We start from the raw sequence: 17,415 nt of genomic DNA, 5'->3' as shown, positions 1-17,415 counted from the left end.
GAAAGAATTAAAGTTAGGGGTAAAAGAAAGAGATCTGGGTGTTTTAGCCCATTTAATCTCTAAAGATCCATGACCAATGCTATGAAGCTGTAGCTATAGCAAACAAGGTTCTAAGGTGTATTCACAGGATAATTAACTATAAAACAAAGCATACCATTTTGTCCTTGTACAAGACCTTGATTAGGCCACAGTTTCGTGGTAGATTAGGAGGATGTGCACAGCTACCATGTGAAGTGAGCTTTTGGGCCACTACCTCATCGCAATAAGGGTCATTTCAGCTTCAGTGAATCTTGGTTTCAGTTGTATTGCAGGCTCTGATAAGCTTTGCATAGCTTTTTATAAGGCTTGTTAAGGTACCGAAGAGTGATTATTAGGGCTTGCACTATTTGGATTTCTTAACCTATTGCCAGTGGTAGCAGAGAACATAGAGTAAGTTTTATCAATTCATGCTGGGGCATGAATTCATAAAACATAATCTTATATCCAAAGAGCTCTAATGTAAGTAACTCAGATTAACATTTCCAAAGATTTTCAGGAAATTTTTCCTGCTTTAATTAAAACTCTTGGTGCAATCCTGAAAATATGTATGTACTCTGGATTTTTGGGAGGAATCGGTTTTGCATTCAAAATTGATATTTAGTATGAATTTCTGACTTTTTTTTAAAACTACCTAAAGTATTGTTATTGTACTGCAGAGAAAACGAGATTTACTAACATCAGGTCAAACTCGTGCCAATCTTTGCTGGGGTGTATTTGAGTGGGTTTGCTGGGATGTATTTGAGTGGGTTTGCTGGGATATATTTGAGGGGGTTTGCTGCGGTGTATTTGAGTGGGTTTGCTCGGATGTATTTGAATGGGTTTGCTGGGATGTATTTGAATGGGTTTGCTGGGATGTATTTGAGTGGGTTTGCTGGGGTGTATTTGAGTAGGTTTGCTGGGTGTATTTGAGTGGGTTTGCTGGGATGTATTTGAGTGGGTTTGCTGGGATGCATTTGAATAGGTTTGCTGGGATGTATTTGAGTGGGTTTGCTGGGGTGTATTTGAGTGGGTTTGCTGGGGTGTATTTGAGTGGGTTTGCTGGGTGTATTTGAGTGGGTTTGCTGGGGTGTATTTGAGTGGGTTTGCTGGGGTGTATTTGAGTGGGTTTGTTAGGTGTATTTGAGTGGGTTTGCTGGGGTGTATTTGAGTGGGTTTGCGGGGGTATATTTGAGGGGGTTTGCTGGGATGTATTTGAGTGGGTTTGCTGGGGTGTATTTGAATGGGTTTGCGGGGGTGTATTTGAGGGGGTTTGCTGGGGTGTATTTGAGTGGGTTTGCTGGGGTGTATTTGAGTGGGTTTGCTGGGGTGTATTTGAATGGGTTTGCTGGGATGTATTTGAGTGGGTTTTCTGGGGTGTATTTGAGTGGGTTTGCTTAGATTCATTTGAGTGGGTTTGCGGGGGTGTATTTGAGGGGGTTTGCTGGGGTGTATTTGAGGGGGTTTGCTGGGGTGTATTTGAGTGGGTTTGCTGGGATGTATTTGAGTGGGTTTGCTGGGGTGTATTTGAGTGGGTTTGTTGGGTGTAATTGAGTGGGTTTGCTGGGGTGTTTTTGAGTAGGTTTGCTGGGGTGTATTTGAGTGGGTTTGCTGGGGTGTATTTGAGTGTGTTTGCTGGGTGTATTTGAGTGGGTTTGCTGGGATGTATTTGAGTGGGTTTGCTGGGATGCATTTGAATAGGTTTGCTGGGATGTATTTGAGTGGGTTTGCTGGGGTGCATTTGAGTGGGTTTGCTGGGGTGTATTTGAGTGGGTTTGCTGGGTGTATTTGAGTGGGTTTGCTGGGGTGTATTTGAGTGGGTTTGCTGGGGTGTATTTGAGTGGGTTTGTTAGGTGTATTTGAGTGGGTTTGCTGGGGTGTATTTGAGTGGGTTTGCGGGGGTATATTTGAGGGGGTTTGCTGGGATGTATTTGAGTGGGTTTGCTGGGTTGTATTTGAGTGGGTTTGCTGGGGTGTATTTGAATGGGTTTGCGGGGGTGTATTTGAGGGGGTTTGCTGGGGTGTATTTGAGTGGGTTTGCTGTGGTGTATTTGAGTGGGTTTGCTGGGTGTATTTGAGTGAGTTTGCTGGGATGTATTTGAGTGTGTTTGCTGGGATGTATTTGAGTGGGTTTGCTGGGGTGTATTTGAATGGGTTTGCGGGGGTGTATTTGAGGGGGTTTGCTGGGGTGTATTTGAGTGGGTTTGCTGTGGTGTATTTGAGTGGGTTTGCTGGGTGCATTTGAGTGAGTTTGCTGGGATGTATTTGAGTGGTTTTGCTGGGATGTATTTGAGTGGGTTTGCGGGGGTGTATTTGAGTGGGTTTGCTGGGGTGTATTTGAGTGGGTTTGCTGGGGTGTATTTGAGTGGGTTTGCTGGGGAGTATTTGAATGGGTTTGCTGGGATGTATTTGAGTGGGTTTTCTGGGGTGTATTTGAGTGGGTTTGCTTAGATGCATTTGAGTGGGTTTGCGGGGGTGTATTTGAGGGGGTTTGCTGGAGTGTATTTGAGGGGGTTTGCTGGGGTGTATTTGAGTGGGTTTGCTGGGATGTATTTGAGTGGGTTTGCTGGGGTGTATTTGAGTGTGTTTGCTGGGTGTATTTGAGTGGGTTTGCTGGGGTGTTTTTGAGTGGGTTCACTGGGTGCATTTGAGTAGGTTTGCTGGGGTGTATTTGAGTGTGTTTGCTGGGGTGTATTTGAGTAGGTTTGCTGGGGTGTATTTGAGTGTGTTTGCTGGGTGCATTTGAGTAGGTTTGCTGGGATGTATTTGAGTGGGTTTGCTGGGGTGCATTTGAGTGGGTTTGCTGGGTGCATTTGAGTAGGTTTGCTGGGGTGTATTTGAGTGTGTTTGCTGGGTGTATTTGAGTGGGTTTGCTGGGGTGTTTTTGAGTGGGTTTGCTGGGATGTATTTGAGTGGGTTTGCTGGGTGCATTTGAGTGGGTTTGCTGGGTGCATTTGAGTAGGTTTGCTGGGATGTATTTGAATGGGTTTGCTGGGGTGTAGTTGAGTTGGTTTGCTGCGGTGTATTTGAGTGGGCTTGCTGGGATGTATTTGAGTGGGTTTGCTGGGTGTATTTGAGTGGGTTTGCTGGGTGCATTTGAGTAGGTTTGCTGGGATGTATTTGAGTGGGTTTGCTGGGATGTATTTGAGTGGGTTTGCTGGGATGTATTTGAGTGGGTTTGCTGGGGTGTATTTGAGTGGGTTTGCTGGGGTGTATTTGAGTGGGTTTGCTGGGGTGTATTTGAGTGGGTTTGCTGGGGTGTATTTGAGTGGGTTTGCTGGGGTGTATTTGAGTGGGTTTGTTGGGTGTATTTGAGTGGGTTTTCTGGGGTGTTTTTGAGTGGGTTTGCTGGGGTGTATTTGAGTGGGTTTGTTGGGGTGTATTTGAGTGGGTTTGCTGGGATGAATTTGAGTGGGTTTGCTGGGATGTATTTGAGTGGGTTTGCTGGGGTGTAGTTGAGTGGGTTTGCTGGGGTGCATTTGAGTGGGTTTGTTGGGGTGTATTTGAGTGGGTTTGCTGGGATGTATTTGAGTGGGTTTGCTGGGGTGTATTTCAGTGGGTTTGCGGGGGTGTATTTCAGGGGGGTTTGCTGGGGTGTATTTGACTGGATTTGCTGGTGTTAATTTGAGTTGGTTTGCTGGGGTGCATTTGGTTGGGTTTGCTGGGGTGTTTTTGAGTGGGTTTGCTGAGATGTATTTGAATGGGTTTGCTGGGGTGTATTTGAGTGGGTTTGTTGGGAGTATTTGAGTGGGTTTGCTGGGGTGTTTTCGAGTGGGTTTGCTGGGGTGTATTTGAGTGGGTTTGCTGGGTGTATTTGAGAGGGTTTTCAGGGGTGTATATGAGTGGGTTTGTGGGGATGTATTTGAGTGGGTTTGCTGGGATGTATTTGAGTGGGATTGCTGGGGTGTATTTGAGTGGGTTTGCTGGGGTGTATTTGAGTGGGTTTGCTGGGATGTATTTGAGTGGGTTTGCGGGGGTGTATTTGAGTGGGTTTGATGGGGTGTATTTCAGGGGGGTTTGCTGGGTGTATTTGACTGGATTTGCTGGTGTTAATTTGAGAGGGTTTGCTGGGGTCCATTTGAGTGGGTTTGCTGGGGTGTATTTGAGTGGGTTTGCTGGGTGTATTTAAGTGGGTTTGCTGGGGTGTATTTGAGTGGGTTTGCTGGGGTGCATTTGAGTGGGTTTGCTGGGGTGCATTTGAGTGGGTTTGCTGGGATTTATTTGAGTGGGTTTGCTGGGGTGCATTTGAGTGGGTTTGATGGGGTGTATTTGAGTGGGTTTGCTGGGGTGTATTTGAATGGGTTTGCTGGGGTGTATTTGAGTGGGTTTGATGGGTTCTATTTGAATGGGTTTGCTCGGATGTATTTGAGTGGGTTTGCTGGGGTGTATTTGAGTGGGTTTGCTGTGTTATATTTGAGGGGGTTTGCTTGTGTGCATTTGAGTGGATTTGCTGGGTGTATTTGAATGGGTTTGCTGGGGTGTATTTGAGTGGGTTTGCTGGGGTGTATTTGAGTGGGTTTGCTGGGGTGTATTTGAGTGGGTTTGCTGGGGTGTATTTGAGTGGGTTTGCTGGGGTGCATTTGAGTGGGTTTGCTGGGGTGTATTTGAGTGGGTTTGCTGGTGTTCATTTGAGTGGGTTTGCTGGGGTGTATTTGAGTGGGTTTGCTGGGGGATATTTGAGGGGGTTTGCTTGTGTGTATTTGAGTGGATTTGCTGGGATGTATTTGAATGGGTTTGCTGGGGTGTGTTTGAGTGTGTTTGCTGGGTGTATTTGAGTGGGTTTGCTGGGGTGTATTTGAGTGGGTTTGCTGGGGTGTATTTGAGTGAGTTTGCTGGGATGTATTTGAGTGGGTTTGCTGGGGTATATTTGAGTGGGTTTGCTGGGGTGTATTTGACTGGGTTTGCTGGGGTGCATTTGAGTGGGTTTGCTGGGGTGCATTTGAATGGGTTTGCTGGGGTGTATTTGAGTGGGTTTGCTGGGGGATATTTGAGGGGGTTTGCTTGTGTGTATTTGAGTGGATTTGCTGGGATGTATTTGAATGGGTTTGCTGGGGTGTGTTTGAGTGTGTTTGCTGGGTGTATTTGAGTGGGTTTGCTGGGGTGTATTTGAGTGGGTTTGCTGGGGTGTATTTGAGTGCGTTTGCTGGGATGTATTTGAGTGGGTTTGCTGGGGTATATTTGAGTGGGTTTGCTGGGGTGTATTTGACTGGGTTTGCTGGAATGTATTTGAGTGGGTTTGCTGGGATGTATTTGAGTGGGTTTGCTGGGGTCTATTTGAGTGTGTTTGCTGGGTGTATTTGAATGGGTTTGCTGGGGTGTATTTGAGTGGGTTTGCTGGAGTGTATTTGAGTGGGTTTGCTGGGGTGTATTTGAGTGGGTTTGCTGTGGTGTATTTGAGTGGGTTTGCTGGGTGTATTTGAGTGAGTTTGCTGGGTGTACTTGAGTGGGTTTGCTGGGATGTATTTGAGTGGGTTTGCTGGGGTGTATTTGAGTGGGTTTGCTGGGGTGTATTTGAGTGGGTTTGCTGGGGGATATTTGAGGGGGTTTGCTTGTGTGTATTTGAGTGGATTTGCTGGGTGTATTTGAGTGGGTTTGCTGGGTGTATTTGAGCGGGTTTGCTGGGTGTATTTGAGTGGGTTTGCTGGGGTGTATTTGAGTGGGTTTGCTGCGGTGTATTTGAGTGCGTTTGCTGGGATGTATTTGAGTGGGTTTGCTGGGGTATATTTGAGTGGGTTTGCTGGGGTGTATTTGAGTGGGTTTGCTGGAATGTATTTGAGTGGGTTTGCTGGGATGTATTTGAGTGGGTTTGCTGGGGTCTATTTGAGTGTGTTTGCTGGGTGTATTTGAATGGGTTTGCTGGGGTGTATTTGAGTGGGTTTGCTGGAGTGTATTTGAGTGGGTTTGCTGGGAGGTATTTGAGTGGGTTTGCTGGGGTGTATTTGAGTGGGTTTGCTGGGGTATATTTGAGTGTGTTTGCTGGGGTGTATTTGAGTGGGTTTGTTTGGAGTATTTGACTGGGTTTGCGGGGGTGTATTTGAGGGGGTTTGCAGGGATGTGTTTGAGTGGGTTTGCTGGGGTGTATTTGAGTGGGTTTGCTGGGGTGTATTTGAATGGGTTTGCGGGGGTGTATTTGAGGGGGTTTGCTGGGGTGTACATGAGTGGGTTTGCTGTGGTGCATTTGAGTGGGTTTGCTGGGTGTATTTGAGTGAGTTTGCTGGGTGTATTTGAGTGGGTTTGCTGGGATGTATTTGAGTGGGTTTGCAGGGGTGTATTTGAGTGGGTTTGCTTGGGTGTGTTTGAGTGGATTTGCTGGGATGCATTTGAATGGGTTTGCTGGGTGTATTTGAGGGAGTTTGCTGGGATGTATTTGAGTGGGTTTGCGGGGGTGTATTTGAGTGAGTTTGCTGGGTGTATTTGAGTGGGTTTGCTGGGATGTATTTGAGTGGGTTTGCGGGGGTGTATTTGAGTGGGTTTGCTGGGGTGTATTTGAGTGGGTTTGCTGGGGTGTATTTGAGTGGGTTTGCTGGAGTGTATTTGAGTGGGTTTGCTGGGATGTATTTGAGTGGGTTTGCTGGGGTATATTTGAGTGTGTTTGCTGGGGTGTATTTGAGTGGGTTTGCTGGGATGTATTTGAGTGGGTTTGCTGGGGTATATTTGAGTGTGTTTGCTGGGGTGTATTTGAGTGGGTTTGTTAGGAGTATTTGAGTGGGTTTGCGGGGGTGTATTTGAGGGGGTATGCTGGGGTGCATTTGAGTGGGTTTGCTGGGGTGTATTTGAATGGGTTTGCGGGGGTGTATTTGAGGGGGTTTGCTGGGTGTATTTGAGTGAGTTTGCTGGGTGTATTTGAGTGGGTTTGCTGGGATGTATTTGAGTGGGTTTGCTTGGGTGTGTTTGAGTGGGTTTGCTTGGGTGTGTTTGAGTGGGTTTGCTGGGGTGTATTTGAGTGAGTTTGCTGGGGTGTATTTGAATGGGTTTGCTGGGATGTATTTGAGTGGGTTTTCTGGGGTGTATTTGAGTGGGTTTGCTTGGATGTATTTGAGTGGGTTTGCGGGGGTGTATTTGAGGGGGTTTGCTGGGGTGTATTTGAGGGGGTTTGCTGGGGTGTATTTGAGCATGTTTGCTGGGTGTATTTGAGTGGGTTTGCTGGGGTGTTTTTGAGTGGGTTTGCTGGGATGTATTTGAGTGGGTTTGCTGGGGTGTATTTGAGTGGGTTTGCTGGGATGTATTTGAGTGGGTTTGCTGGGGTGCAGTTGAGTTGGTTTGCTGGGGTGTATTTGAGTGGGTTTGCTGGGATGTATTTGAGTGGGTTTGCTGGGTGTATTTGAGTGGGTTTGCTGGGTGCATTTGAGAAGGTTTGCTGGGATGTATTTGAGTGGGTTTGCTGGGGTGTGTTTGAGTGGGTTTGCTGGGGTGTATTTGAGTGGGTTTGCTGGGATGTATTTGAGTGGGTTTGCTGGGGTGTGTTTGAGTGGGTTTGCTGGGGTGTATTTGAGTGGGTTTGCTGGGATGTATTTGAGTGGGTTTGCTGGGGTGCATTTGAGTGGGTTTGCTGGGGTGTATTTCAGTGGGTTTGCTGGGGTGTATTTGAGTTGGTTTGCTGGGGTGTATTTGAGTTGGTTTGCTGGGATGTATTTGAATGGGTTTGCTGGGGTGCATTTGAGTGTGTTTGCTGGGTGTATTTGAGTGGGTTTGCTGGGGTGTATTTGAGTGGGTTTGCTGGGGTGTATTTGAGTGGGTTTGCTGGGGTATATTTGAGTGGGTTTGCTGGGATGTATTTGAGTGGGTTTGCTGGGGTGTATTTGAGTGGGTTTGCTGGGGTGTATTTCAGTGGGTTTGCTGGGGTATATTTGAGTTGGTTTGCTGGGATGTATTTGAGTGGATTTGCTGGAGTGTAGTTGAGTTGGTTTGCTGTGGTGTATTTGAGTGGGTTTGCTGGGTGTATTTGAGTAGCTTTGCTGGGATGTATTTGTGTGGGTTTGCTGGGGTGTATTTCAGTGGGTTTGCTGTGTGTATTTGAGTGGGTTTGCTGGGATGTATTTGAGCGGGTTTGCTGGGATGTATTTGAGTGGGTTTGCTGGGGTGTATTTGAGTGGGTTTGCTGGGGTGTAGTTGAGTGGGTTTGCTGGGATGTATTTGAGTGGGTTTGCTGGGTGTATTTGAGTGAGTTTGCTGGGGTGTATTTGAGTGGGTTTGCTGGGGTGTATTTGAGTGGGTTTGCTGGGGGATATTTGAGGGGGTTTGCTTGTGTGTATTTGAGTGGGTTTGCTGGGTGTATTTGAGTGGGTTTGCTGGGTGTATTTGAGTGGGTTTGCTGGGGTGTATTTGAGTGGGTTTGCTGCGGTGTATTTGAGTGCGTTTGCTGGGATGTATTTGAGTGGGTTTGCTGGGGTATATTTGAGTGGGTTTGCTGGGGTGTATTTGAGTGGGTTTGCTGGAATGTATTTGAGTGGGTTTGCTGGGTTGTATTTGAGTGGGTTTGCTGAGGTCTATTTGAGTGTGTTTGCTGGGTGTATTTGAATGGGTTTGCTGGGGTGTATTTGAGTGGGTTTGCTGGAGTGTATTTGAGTGGGTTTGCTGGGAGGTATTTGAGTGGGTTTGCTGGGGTGTATTTGAGTGGGTTTGCTGGGGTATATTTGAGTGTGTTTGCTGGGGTGTATTTGAGTGGGTTTGTTTGGAGTATTTGACTGGGTTTGCGGGGGTGTATTTGAGGGGGTTTGCAGGGATGTGTTTGAGTGGGTTTGCTGGGGTGTATTTGAGTGGGTTTGCTGGGGTGTATTTGAATGGGTTTGCGGGGGTGTATTTGAGGGGGTTTGCTGGGGTGTGCATGAGTGGGTTTGCTGTGGTGTATTTGAGTGGGTTTGCTGGGTGCATTTGAGAAGGTTTGCTGGGTGTATTTGAGTGGGTTTGCTGGGATGTATTTGAGTGGGTTTGCAGGGGTGTATTTGAGTGGGTTTGCTTGGGTGTGTTTGAGTGGATTTGCTGGGATGCATTTGAATGGGTTTGCTGGGGTGTATTTGAGTGGGTTTGCTGTGGTGTATTTGAGTGGGTTTGCTGGGTGTATTTGAGTGAGTTTGCTGGGTGTATTTGAGTGGGTTTGCTGGGATGTATTTGAGTGGGTTTGCGGGGGTGTATTTGAGTGGGTTTGCTGGGGTGTATTTGAGTCGGTTTGCTGGGGTGTATTTGAGTGGGTTTGCTGGAGTGTATTTGAGTGGGTTTGCTGGGATGTATTTGAGTGGGTTTGCTGGGGTATATTTGAGTGTGTTTGCTGGGGTGTATTTGAGTGGGTTTGTTAGGAGTATTTGAGTGGGTTTGCGGGGGTGTATTTGAGGGGGTTTGCAGGGATGTTTTTGAGTGGGTATGCTGGGGTGCATTTGAGTGGGTTTGCTGGGGTGTATTTGAATGGGTTTGCGGGGGTGTATTTGAGGGGGTTTGCTGGGAGTATTTGAGTGAGTTTGCTGGGTGTATTTGAGTGGGTTTGCTGGGATGTATTTGAGTGGGTTTGCAGGGGTGTATTTGAGTGGGTTTGCTTGGGTGTGTTTGAGTGGGTTTGCTGGGGTGTATTTGAGTGAGTTTGCTGGGGTGTATTTGAATGGGTTTGCTGGGATGTATTTGAGTGGGTTTTCTGGGGTGTATTTGAGTGGGTTTGCTTGGATGTATTTGAGTGGGTTTGCGGGGGTGTATTTGAGTGGGTTTGCTGGGGTGTATTTGAGGGGGTTTGCTGGGGTGTATTTGAGCGTGTTTGCTGGGTGTATTTGAGTGGGTTTGCTGGGGTGTTTTTTAGTGGGTTTGCTGGGATGTATTTGAGTGGGTTTGCTGGGATGTATTTGAGTGGGTTTGCTGGGTGTATTTGAGTGGGTTTGCTGGGTGCATTTGAGAAGGTTTGCTGGGATGTATTTGAGTGGGTTTGCTGGGGTGTGTTTGAGTGGGTTTGCGGGGGTGTATTTGAGTGGGTTTGCTGGGATGTATTTGAGTGGGTTTGCTGGGGTGCATTTGAGTGGGTTTGCTGGGGAGTATTTCAGTGGGTTTGCTGGGGTTTATTTGAGTTGGTTTGCTGGGGTGTATTTGAGTTGGTTTGCTGGGATGTATTTGAATGGGTTTGCTGGGGTGCATTTGAGTGTGTTTGCTGGGTGTATTTGAGTGGGTTTGCTGGGGTGTATTTGAGTGGGTTTGCTGGGGTGTATTTGAGTGGGTTTGCTGGGGTGTATTTGAGTGGGTTTGCTGGGATGTATTTGAGTGGGTTTGCTGGGGTGTATTTGAGTGGGTTTGCTGGGGTGTATTTCAGTGGGTTTGCTGGGGTATATTTGATTTGGTTTGCTGGGATGTATTTGAGTGGATTTGCTGGAGTGTAGTTGAGTTGGTTTGCTGTGGTGTATTTGAGTGGGTTTGCTGGGTGTATTTGAGTAGCTTTGCTGGGATGTATTTGTGTGGGTTTGCTGGGGTGTATTTCAGTGGGTTTGCTGTGTGTATTTGAGTGGGTTTGCTGGGATGTATTTGAGCGGGTTTGCTGGGATGTATTTGAGTGGGTTTGCTGGGGTGTATTTGAGTGGGTTTGCTGGGTTGTATTTGAGTGGGTTTGCTGGGATGTATTTGAGTGGGTTTGTTGGGGTGTATTTGAGTGGGTTTGCTGGGGTCTATTTCAGTGGTTTTGCTGGGGTGTATTTGAGTGGGTTTGCTGGGGTGTATTTCAGTGGGTTTGCTGGGGTGTATTTGAGTTGGTTTGCTGGGTTGCATTTGAGTGGGTTTGCTGGGATGTATTTGAATGGGTTTGCTGGGGTGCATTTGAGTGTGTTTGCTGGGTGTATTTGAGTGGGTTTGCTGGGGTGTATTTGAGTGGGTTTGCTGGGGTGTATTTGAGTGGGTTTGCTGGGGTGTATTTGAGTGGGTTTGCGGGGGTGTATTTGAGGGGGTTTGCTGCGATGTATTTGAGTGGATTTGCTGGAGTGTAGTTGAGTTGGTTTGCTGTGGTGTATTTGAGTGGGTTTGCTGGGGTGTATTTGAGTGGGTTTGCTGGGGTGTATTTGAGTGGGTTTGCTGGGGTGTATTTGAGGGGGTTTGCTGGGATGCATTTGAGTGGGTTTGTTGTGATGTATTTGAGTGGGTTTGCTGGGGTGTATTTGAGTGGGTTTGATGGGGTGTATTTGAGTGGGTTTGCTGCGATGTATTTGAGTGGATTTGCTGGAGTGTGGTTGAGTGGGTTTGCTGGGGTGTATTTGAGTGGGTTTGCAGGGGTGTATTTCGGTGCGTTTGCGGGGATGTACTTGAGTGGGTTTGCTGGGATGTATTTGAATGGGTTTGCTGGGGTGCATTTGAGTGTGTTTACTGGGTGTATTTGAGTTGGTTTGCTGGGGTGTATTTGAGTGGGTTTGCTGGGGTATATTTGAGTGGGTTTGCTGGGGTGTATTTGAATGGGTTTGCTGGGCTGTATTTGAGTGGGTTTGCTGGGGTGTATTTGAGTGGGTTTGCTGGGATGTATTTGAGTGGGTTTGTGTGGGGTTGTAATTGAGTGGGTTTGCTGTGGTCTATTTCAGTGGGCTTGCTCGGTGTATTTGAGTGGGTTTGCTGGGGTGTATTTGAGTGGGTTTGTTGGGGTGTAATTGAGTGGGTTTGCTGGGGTGTATTTGAGTTGGTTTGCGGTGGTGTATTTGAGGGGGTTTGCTGGGATGTATTTGAGTGGGTTTGCTGGCGTGTATTTGAGTGGGTTTGCTGGGGTGTATTTGAGTGGGTTTGCTGGGGTGTATTTGAATGGGTTTGCTGGGATGTATTTGAGTGGGTTTTCTGGGGTGTATTTGAGTGGGTTTGCTTGGATGCATTTGAGTGGGTGTGAGGGGGTTTGCTGGGGTGTATTTGAGAGGGTTTGCTGGGATGTCTTTGAGTGGGTTTGCTGGGATGTATTTGAGTGGGTTTGCTGGGGTGTATTTGAGTGGGTTTGCTAGGGTGTATTTGAGTGTGTTTGCGGGGTTGTATTTGAGGGGGTTTGCGGGGGTGTATTTGAGGGGATTTGCTGGGGTGTATTTGAGTGGGTTTGCTGGGGTGTATTTGAGTGGGTTTGCTGGGGTGTATTTGAGTGGGTTTGCTGGGATGTATTTGAGTGGGTTTGCTGGGGTGTATTTGAGTGGGTTTGCTGGGTTGTATTTGAGTGGGTTTGCTGGGGTGTATTTGAGTGGGTTTTTTGGGTGTATTTGAGTGGGTTTGCTGGCGTGTTTTTGAGTGGGTTTGCTGGGGTGTATTTGAGTGGATTTGCTGGGATGCATTTCAGTGGGTTTGCTGGGTGTATTTGAGTGGGTTTGCAGGGGTGTATTTGAGTTGGTTTGCTGGGGTGTATTTGAGGGGGTTTGTTGGGATGTATTTGAGTGGGTTTGCTGGGATGTATTTGAGTGGGTTTGCTGGGGTGTAGTTGAGTTGGTTTGCCGGGGTGTATTTGAGTGGTTTTGCTGGGTGTATTTGAGTGGATTTGCAGGGGTGTATTTGAGTTGGTTTGCGGGGATGTATTTGAGTGGGTTTGCTGGGGTGTATTTGAGTGGGTTTGCTTGGTGTATTTGAGTGGGTTTGCTAGGATGTATTTGAGTGGGTTTGCTGGGGTGTATTTGAGTGGGTTTGCTGGGATGTGTTTGAGTGGGTTTGCTGGGGAATAATTGATTGGGTTTGCTCGTGTGTATTTGATGGGGTTTGCTGGGATGTATTTGAGTGGGTTTTCTGGGGTGTATTTGAGTGGGTTTGCTTGGATGTATTTGAGTGGGTTTGCGGGGGTGTATTTGAGGGGGTTTGCTGGGGTGTATTTGAGGGGGTTTGCTGGGGTGTATTTGAGCGTGTTTGCTGGGTGTATTTGAGTGGGTTTGCTGGGGTGTTTTTGAGTGGGTTTGCTGTGATGTATTTGAGTGGGTTTGCTGGGGTGTATTTGAGTGGGTTTGCTGGGATGTATTTGAGTGGGTTTGCTGCGGTGTAGTTGAGTTGGTTTGCTGGGGTGTATTTGAGTGGGTTTGCTGGGATGTATTTGAGTGGGTTTGCTGGGTGTATTTGAGTGGGTTTGCTGGGTGCATTTGAGAAGGTTTGCTGGGATGTATTTGAGTGGGTTTGCTGGGGTGTGTTTGAGTGGGTTTGCTGGGGTGTATTTGAGTGGGTTTGCTGGGATGTATTTCAGTGGGTTTGCTGGGGTGCATTTGAGTGGGTTTGCTGGGGTGTATTTCAGTGGGTTTGCTGGGGTGTATTTGAGTTGGTTTGCTGGGGTGTATTTGAGTTGGTTTGCTGGGATGTATTTGAATGGGTTTGCTGGGGTGCATTTGAGTGTGTTTGCTGGGTGTATTTGAGTGGGTTTGCTGGGGTGTATTTGAGTGGGTTTGCTGGGGTGTATTTGAGTGGGTTTGCTGGGGTGTATTTGAGTGGGTTTGCTGGGATGTATTTGAGTGGGTTTGCTGGGGTGTATTTGAGTGGGTTTGCTGGGGTGTATTTCAGTGGGTTTGCTGGGGTATATTTGAGTTGGTTTGCTGGGATGTATTTGAGTGTATATGCTGGGGTGTATTTGAGTGGGTTTGCTGGGGTGTATTTGAGTGGCTTTGCGGAGGTGTATTTGAGGGGGTTTGCTGGGATGTATTTGAGTGGGTTTGCTGGGGAGTATTTGAGTGGGTTTGCTGGGGTGTATTTGAGTGGGTTTGCTGGGTGTATTTGAGTGGGTTTGCTGGGATGTATTTGAGTGGGTTTGCTGGGGTGTATTTGAGTGGGTTTGCTGGGGTGTATTTGAGTGGGTTTGCTGGGGTGTATTTTAGTGTGTTTGTTGGGTGTATTTGAGTGGGTTTGCTGGCGTGTTTTTGAGTGGGTTTGCTGGGGTGTATTTGAGTGGGTTTGCTGTGTGTATTTGAGTAGCTTTGCTGGGATGTATTTGAGTGGGTTTGCTGGGGTGTATTTGAGTTGGTTTGCTGGGGTGTATTTGAGTGGGTTTGCTGGGATGTAGTTGAGTTGGTTTGCTGGGGTGTATTTGAGTGGGTTTGCTGGGATGTATTTGAGTGGGTTTGCTGGGTGTATTTGAATGGGTTTGCAGGGGTGTATTTGTGTTGGTTTGCGTGGATGTATTTGAGTGGGTTTGCTGGGGTGTATATGAGTGGGATTGCTGGGTGTATTTGAGTAGCTTTGCTGGGATGTATTTGAGTGGGTTTGCTGGGATGTATTTGAGTGTGTTTTTTGGGGTGTATTTCAGTGGGTTTGCTGGGGTCTATTTCAGTGGGTTTGCTGGGGTGTATTTGAGTGGGTTTGCTGGGGTGTATTTCAGTGGGTTTGCTGGGGTGTATTTGAGTTGGTTTGCTGGGGTGCATTTGAGTGGGTTTCCTGGGATGTATTTGAATGGGTTTGGTGGGGTGCATTTGAGTGTGTTTGCTGGGTGTATTTGAGTGGGTTTGCTGGGGTGTATTTGAGTGGGTTTGCTGGGGTGTTTTTGAGTGGGTTTGCTGTGTGTATTTGAGTGGGTTTGCTGGGGTGTATTTGAATGGGTTTGCTGGGATGTATTTGAGTGGGTTTGCTGGGCTGTATTTGAGTTGGTTTGCTGGGATGTGTTTGAGTGGGTTTGCTGGGATGTATTTGAGTGGGTTTGCTGGGTGTATTTGAGTGGATTTGCAGGGGTGTATTTGAGTTGGTTTGCGGGGATGTATTTGAGTGGGTTTGCTGGGGTGTATTTGAGTGGGTTTGCTTGGTGTATTTGAGTGGGTTTGCTGGGATGTATTTGAGTGGGTTTGCTGGGGTGTATTTGAGTGGGTTTGCTGGGATGTGTTTGAGTGGGTTTGCTGGGGAATAATTGATTGGGTTTGCTCGTGTGTATTTGAAGGGGTTTGCTGGGATGTATTTGAGTGGGTTTTCTGGGGTGTATTTGAGTGGGTTTGCTTGGATGTATTTGAGTGGGTTTGCGGGGGTGTATTTGAGGGGGTTTGCTGGGGTGTATTTGAGGGGGTTTGCTGGGGTGTATTTGAGCCTGTTTGCTGGGTGTATTTGAGTGGGTTTGCTGGGGTGTTTTTGAGTGGGTTTGCTGGGATGTATTTGAGTGGGTTTGCTGGGGTGTATTTGAGTGGGTTTGCTGGGATGTATTTGAGTGGGTTTGCTGGGGTGTAGTTGAGTTGGTTTGCTGGGGTGTATTTGAGTGGGTTTGCTGGGATGTATTTGAGTGGGTTTGCTGGGTGTATTTGAGTGGGTTTGCTGGGTGCATTTGAGAAGGTTTGCTGGGATGTATTTGAGTGGGTTTGCTGGGGTGTGTTTGAGTGGGTTTGCTGGGGTGTATTTGAGTGGGTTTGCTGGGATGTATTTGAGTGGGTTTGCTGGGGTGCATTTGAGTGGGTTTGCTGGGGTGTATTTGAGTGGCTTTGCTGGGGTGTATTTGAGTTGGTTTGCTGGGGTGTATTTGAGTTGGTGTGCTGGGATGTATTTGAATGGGTTTGCTGGGGTGCATTTGAGTGTGTTTGCTGGGTGTATTTGAGTGGGTTTGCTGGGGTGTATTTGAGTGGGTTTGCTGGGGTGTATTTGAGTTGGTTTGCTGGGGTGTATTTGAGTGGGTTTGCTGGGATGTATTTGAGTGGGTTTGCTGGGGTGTATTTGAGTGGGTTTGCTGGGGTGTATTTCAGTGGGTTTGCTGGGGTATATTTGAGTTGGTTTGCTGGGATGTATTTGAGTGTATATGCTGGGGTGTATTTGAGTGGGTTTGCTGGGGTGTATTTGAGTGGCTTTGCGGAGGTGTATTTGAGGGGGTTTGCTGGGATGTATTTGAGTGGGTTTGCTGGGGAGTATTTGAGTGGGTTTGCTGGGTGTATTTGAGTGGGTTTGCTGGGATGTATTTGAGTGGGTTTGCTGGGGTGTATTTGAGTGGGTTTGCTGGGGTGTATTTGAGTGGGTTTGCTGGGGTGTATTTCAGTGGGTTTGCTGGGGTGTATTTGAGTTGGTTTGCTGGGGTGCATTTGAGTGGGTTTCCTGGGATGTATTTGAATGGGTTTGGTGGGGTGCATTTGAGTGTGTTTGCTGGGTGTATTTGAGTGGGTTTGCTGGGGTGTATTTGAGTGGGTTTGCTGGGGTGTTTTTGAGTGGGTTTGCTGTGTGTATTTGAGTGGGTTTGCTGGGGTGTATTTGAATGGGTTTGCTGGGATGTATTTGAGTGGGTTTGCTGGGCTGTATTTGAGTTGGTTTGCTGGGATGTATTTGAGTGGGTTTGCTGGGATGTATTTGAGTGGGTTTGCTGGGTGTATTTGAGTGGATTTGCAGGGGTGTATTTGAGTTGGTTTGCGGGGATGTATTTGAGTGGGTTTGCTGGGGTGTATTTGAGTGGGTTTGCTTGGTGTATTTGAGTGGGTTTGCTGGGATGTATTTGAGTGGGTTTGCTGGGGTGTATTTGAGTGGGTTTGCTGGGATGTGTTTGAGTGGGTTTGCTGGGGAATAATTGATTGGGTTTGCTCGTGTGTATTTGATGGGGTTTGCTAGGATGTATTTGAGTGGGTTTTCTGGGGTGTATTTGAGTGGGTTTGCTTGGATGTATTTGAGTGGGTTTGCGGGGGTGTATTTGAGGGGGTTTGCTGGGGTGTATTTGAGGGGGTTTGCTGGGGTGTATTTGAGCGTGTTTGCTGGGTGTATTTGAGTGGGTTTGCTGGGGTGTTTTTGAGTGGGTTTGCTGGGGTGTATTTGAGTGGGTTTGCTGGGGTGTATTTGAGTGGGTTTGCTGGGATGTATTTGAGTGGGTTTGCTGGGGTGTAGTTGAGTTGGTTTGCTGGGGTGTATTTGAGTGGGTTTGCTGGGATGTATTTGAGTGGGTTTGCTGGGTGTATTTGAGTGGGTTTGCTGGGTGCATTTGAGAAGGTTTGCTGGGATGTATTTGAGTGGGTTTGCTGGGGTGTGTTTGAGTGGGTTTGCTGGGGTGTATTTGAGTGGGTTTGCTGGGATGTATTTGAGTGGGTTTGCTGGGGTGCATTTGAGTGGGTTTGCTGGGGTGTATTTGAGTGGCTTTGCTGGGGTGTATTTGAGTTGGTTTGCTGGGGTGTATTTGAGTTGGTTTGCTGGGATGTATTTGAATGGGTTTGCTGGGGTGCATTTGAGTGTGTTTGCTGGGTGTATTTGAGTGGGTTTGCTGGGGTGTATTTGAGTGGGTTTGCTGGGGTGTATTTGAGTTGGTTTGCTGGGGTGTATTTGAGTGGGTTTGCTGGGATGTATTTGAGTGGGTTTGCTGGGGTGTATTTGAGTGGGTTTGCTGGGGTGTATTTCAGTGGGTTTGCTGGGGTATATTTGAGTTGGTTTGCTGGGATGTATTTGAGTGGGTTTGCTGGGATGTAGTTGAGTTGGTTTGCTGGGGTGTATTTGAGTGGGTTTGCTGGGATGTATTTGAGTGGGTTTGCTGGGTGTATTTGAATGGGTTTGCAGGGGTGTATTTGTGTTGGTTTGCGTGGA

General features: G+C 47.3%; 1 protein-coding gene across 1 annotated transcript in view; it reads left to right on the top strand.

Annotated features, from left to right (window-relative positions):
* The window catches only part of nyap2a (neuronal tyrosine-phosphorylated phosphoinositide-3-kinase adaptor 2a), a 177,423-nt gene that overhangs the window by 20,927 nt on the left and 139,081 nt on the right, over positions 1 to 17,415 (top strand). The window lies entirely within an intron of this gene.

The sequence above is a fragment of the Heptranchias perlo genome, chromosome 13, assembly GCF_035084215.1.
Source record: "Heptranchias perlo isolate sHepPer1 chromosome 13, sHepPer1.hap1, whole genome shotgun sequence".
Lineage (NCBI taxonomy): Eukaryota > Metazoa > Chordata > Chondrichthyes > Hexanchiformes > Hexanchidae > Heptranchias > Heptranchias perlo.
The sequence above is the reverse complement of the archived record's forward strand: the minus strand, read 5'-3'. Positions and strand labels throughout refer to the sequence as shown.